This window comes from Oreochromis niloticus, linkage group LG3, assembly GCF_001858045.2.
Source record: "Oreochromis niloticus isolate F11D_XX linkage group LG3, O_niloticus_UMD_NMBU, whole genome shotgun sequence".
NCBI classification, from domain to species: domain Eukaryota; kingdom Metazoa; phylum Chordata; class Actinopteri; order Cichliformes; family Cichlidae; genus Oreochromis; species Oreochromis niloticus.
In genome coordinates, this window is record NC_031967.2 from 18,503,078 (window position 1) to 18,507,791 (window position 4,714).

A 4,714-nucleotide genomic window follows, 5' to 3' on the forward strand; every position below is an offset into this window, starting at 1 on the left:
CTTATAAATTGAGCATCGAGGAAAAAAGAGCTGATTGGAAATAAGGACAGTGGACTCAAACTGGGGACATAACAGCTTGCAGTGAAGGGAGATTAAGAATATATAAAAGGAAATTTTGAAAATTAACTTAACAATGGGGTAAACGTGCATTTAGGATCTTGGCAGCCTTGTACAGTCTGCAGTCTTTCACACATGAGCCTCACTTCATAGCAGCACATGATATTGCTATTTGTGTTTTTTAGTTAAAGGGGCTATTGCTCGTTTGTTTAGAATGAGATGTATTCCCCTGAGTTCTTAATCTGAGTCTACCAAATGAGCCCCATTATTATACAGACGGATGGAAATGAGCTAATTATTTCCTCTTACTAATGGCCTCACAGTATGCCATGTTAAATGTGTGAGCAGAGGAGCATCAGAAAATCTTATAAAATACTAAACACAACACTGAACGCCACATTTATATCATCTTAATATGGGTTATAATGACAAGAGCTTACTTTGGAGACTTTCGATTAATGTCCACTAATTAAATATCATAAAATACCAATGCAATTTGTAGCCAATAGTTTATTCACAACAGAACATTTCAAAATAGTTTGAAGACATCTGGGCGTCGAGGTTTCAGTTTCTGGAGGTTTGGTGTTGGAATTCGGGCCGATTCTTGTCTGATATAGGTTTCCAGGTGCTGATGAGTTCGTGGTTGTAAAATGTTCTCTATAGGTGAAAGATCTGGATCTTCAGCTGCCTGACTCTTCTCCAATGAAGCCCCGCTGTGGTAATAGCTGCTTATGTGGTTTTGCATTGTTCTGCTAAAATATTCAAGCCCTTCCCTGAAATAAACCTCATCAGTCGGGGAGCATACGTTGCTCTAAAGTCTTATTATACCTTTCACCATTCATAGCTCCTTCAATAACATGCAAGCTGCCCATACCATATGCACTTTTGCGCCCCCGTACCATCAGAGATGCTGGCCTTTGAACTCAACGCTGATAACAAACTCGAAGGTCTCCCCCTCTTTAGATGGCACGATGGATTGTGTTAACCGACACTGGTTTCTGGTAGTATTCCTGGGCCCATTTAGTAATGTCAGTGACACAATCATGCCGATGAGTGATGCAGTTTTGTCTGAGACACGAGCATCCAACAAAGGTCTTCAGCCTTGTCCCTTACGCACAGAGACATCTCGAGTTTCTCAGAATCTTTTGATGATGGCATGCACTGTAGATGATGAGAGTTGCAATTCGACATTGAGGAACATTGTTTTTGAAGTATTCCATCTTTTTACGCACTCTTTCACAGATTGGAGAGCCTCTGCCCATTTTTTTCGTCTGCGAGTCTCGGCCTCTCTAAGACATCTCTATACAGTTTTTTCTGATGGCTTAAGCACATTTTTTGTAACTATTGGCTATTTTTGCAAAACTCTGCACACAAATAAGAAAACTCTTCACCCAATCAGCAAAACATTGTAGTTTTCTTGTAAAAGCGAATAACCTTTGCTTAACTCACCACACCTTTGTAAAAATGGTATTTTTGTATCAGACAGTACACACAAGCCATCAAATTAATAAGCACACAATGCACCAACTACACACTGATGGTATGAATGAAAAACACATCTGGCTTTTGCTTTCTCTGTGCACAAAGTAGGCTATGTCAGTTTGAGCTCATACTTTTGTCATAGATCCGTAAGCATAGAGGGATCCAAACTTCAAGTACTGGTGTTTATTCACACACATCAAAACAAACACAAGTGTTTATTTCCAAGTCAAAACAAAATAGTAATTTCACTGAGGAAAAAAAAGAAATCAGTCTACATTGTGTCATCTCTGTGGATCTGGCCACAAAATTTCGTCTACATCACATGAAATGTCCTCTAGTCCAGCGGTCCCCAACCTTTTTTGTGCCACGGACCGGTTTATGCCAGACAATATTTTCACGGACCGGCCTTTAAGGTGTCGCGGATAAACACAACAAATTACAGTTTTTCTCGATTGCTTAAACACTATAACCAGGCCTCTAAACTAAAATTTCAAAACCATAAACGCTATTGGTCAAAAAGCTCACCCATTTCCCTGAACTATAAACACTATTCCCTGCTTTGACACATGACTCAAATTTGGTGAACTGGTACTGCAAAACTCTACACACAAATCCCTACATTTTACAGTGCTTACACCATGTAGTCATGTAGAAAGCACTAGCATGCAATAATGTTAACTTAAGTCAGCATAGCTTGAGCCCAATTAGCACACAATTAACCAGGTGGAAACACTAGGAGTCAAAATTTAGCACACACCAATCAGAACCTGCGATGGATAGATAAAAGGGCCAAAGTCAGCTCATTCAGGTTTGAAACAATGGATCCAAAGAGATGCAAAGGAAGAGGACGTGGTGGAGAAAGAGGACGTGGTGAAAGAGGAGGACGTGGTGGAGAAAGAGGACGTGGTGAAGGAGGAGGACGTGGTGGAGAAAGAGGACGTGGTGAAGGAGGAGGACGTGGTGGAGAAAGAGGACGTGGTGAAAGAGGAGGACGTGGTGGAGAAAGAGGACGTGGTGGAGAAAGAGGACATGGTGAAAGAGGAGGACGTGGTGGAGAAAGAGGACGTGGTGAAGGAGGAGGACGGGGTGGAGAAAGAGGACATGGTGAAAGAGGAGGACGTGGTGGAGAAAGAGGACATGGTGAAAGAGGAGGACGTGGTGGAGAAAGAGGACGTGGTGAAGGAGGAGGACGTGGTGGAAGAGGAGGAGGAGGTGGTGAAGGAGGTGGAGGTGGAGAACGACGGCGACAAGGAAGGGGAAGAGCAAGGGCACGAAGACAGTCAGTCTCGGATGGAATTCGAGCCACTTTAGCTGACCATGTCCTTGTCCATGGGATGACTATGAGGGAGGCTGGGCAACGAGTACAACCAAATTTGAGTCGCTTCACTGTTGCCTCCATCATCAGAACCTTCAGGGAGGAAAACAGGTAGGTGTACTTGCAGTAAGACTGCTTTGTACAGTAACGTTTAAGTTACTGAATTTATGTGTCTTGAGTTTCAGTATGTTTCCATTATTTTCCTGTAAAATGAATGTGTGACAGTTACAGTAATGAGTGCTTCTATTTTTGTAGGACACAGAGACGACCACCTGGTGGAGGCAGGTTAAGGCTTTTGTCGGAGGAGCAAGAGAGGGAACTTGTAAACATGGTAATTGCAAATAATGTAATCCGCCTGCAAGAGATTCAAAGGAGAGTGATTGAGGATGATCATCTTTTTCGAGGCATAAATGCCATCAGCCTCTCCACAATTGACCGCATCCTCCGAAAGAATCAATTCCGGATGAAACAGGCATACTGAGTCCCTTTCGAACGAAACTCTGACAGAGTGAAAAACCAACGTGTGGAATATGTTCAGGTATGAGTTTTGATACTGTATAAGGTATTGTGTACCATCACAGCATGGCAGTTTATGCTGCCATCTCAGCACTCTTGAACTTTGGTTCAGGGTACCGATTGACTCTACTGTGTTATGTGTTTTGCAGAGAATCTTTGAGATTGAAGGACGGCCTGTTCCCCATGAAATGATCTTTGTGGATGAGGCAGGTTTTAACCTGACCAAAAGAAGGAAAAGGGGGAGGAACATAATTGGCCATCGGGCTATTGTAAATGTCCCTGGTCAGCGTGGGGGGAATGTCACTATGTGCGCAGCCATCAGCCAACGAGGGGTACTCCTAGTACGGCCATGCCGTACTAGGACCCTATAACACTATGCTTCTCCTTGCTTTTCTTGATGGTTTAAGACAACATATGTTCCAGCTGGACTACAGGGAACCAGCACAGCCAGAGCAGCCTCACTACGTTGTTGTGTGGGATAACGTCAGCTTCCATCGCGCTGCTCTGGTTCGTGACTGGTTTACCAATAACCCAAGGTTTTCTAATATCTTTCTGCCTGCATACTCCCCCTTTCTAAACCCGATAGAGGAGTTATTTTCGGCATGGCGGTGGAAAGTGTATGACCGAGAACCTTATGTCCGTGTTCACCTCCTTCAGGCCATGGAAGAGGCCTGCCTAGACATATCAGTAGATGCATGCCAGGGGTGGATCAGGCATGCAAGAGGATTTTACCCCCGCTGCCTGGCTGGGGCCAATATAGCCTGTGATGTGGATGAGATTCTCTGGCCTGACCCAGACCAAAGACAAGATGCTGTGGTGGGATAATGTTTCTGGTGTGTGTTGTACTGTATAGTACATGAATGACAATGTGCCACTGTACATACATTGGTTGCGTCTTTTGTGTTTATCATGTGACAAGGGTTTTGAAGGGGAGAACCATAAGCAACCTAATTGTTTTGGAACTATTGTTTTGAATTAATTGTACCAGTGTGCAAAACTCTGTTGTAGTGTGTGTGTTTTTGAGGGCTTGTGTTTGATGTCTGGGGGCAAAGTTCGGTTTTTCAGCAGGAGTGAATAGTTTTGGGTGTAGAGCTTCATTTTGACCTGGAAATAGGATGTTTGGGGAATTGAGTGAGATGTTATGGATTTGTGTTTACTGTTGTGCGGATATGAGGCGTAGTTTCAAGAAATGTGTTTTAGCAATCGAGAAAAACTGTAAAACTAGTACCGGTACCAAAAAAAAGAAGATTTATTCATAACACACGTGAAAAGACCCAGGAAAACCGAGTTAACGATAAAAACGATAACAAAATAACGCTGAAAACCGATAAAAACCCTGAAAAC

The 4,714-nt window shown here is 43.1% G+C and overlaps 1 long non-coding RNA gene across 1 annotated transcript; it reads left to right on the forward strand.

Annotated features, from left to right (window-relative positions):
• Positions 1-2,713: 2,713 nt before the first annotated feature.
• Positions 2,714-4,367, forward strand: LOC109198980 (uncharacterized). Its single transcript, XR_002059502.2, has 3 exons — positions 2,714-2,965; positions 3,110-3,392; positions 3,520-4,367. It is a non-coding gene; the product is annotated as an uncharacterized LOC109198980 (long non-coding RNA).
• The last annotated feature ends 347 nt before the right edge of the window (positions 4,368-4,714 follow it).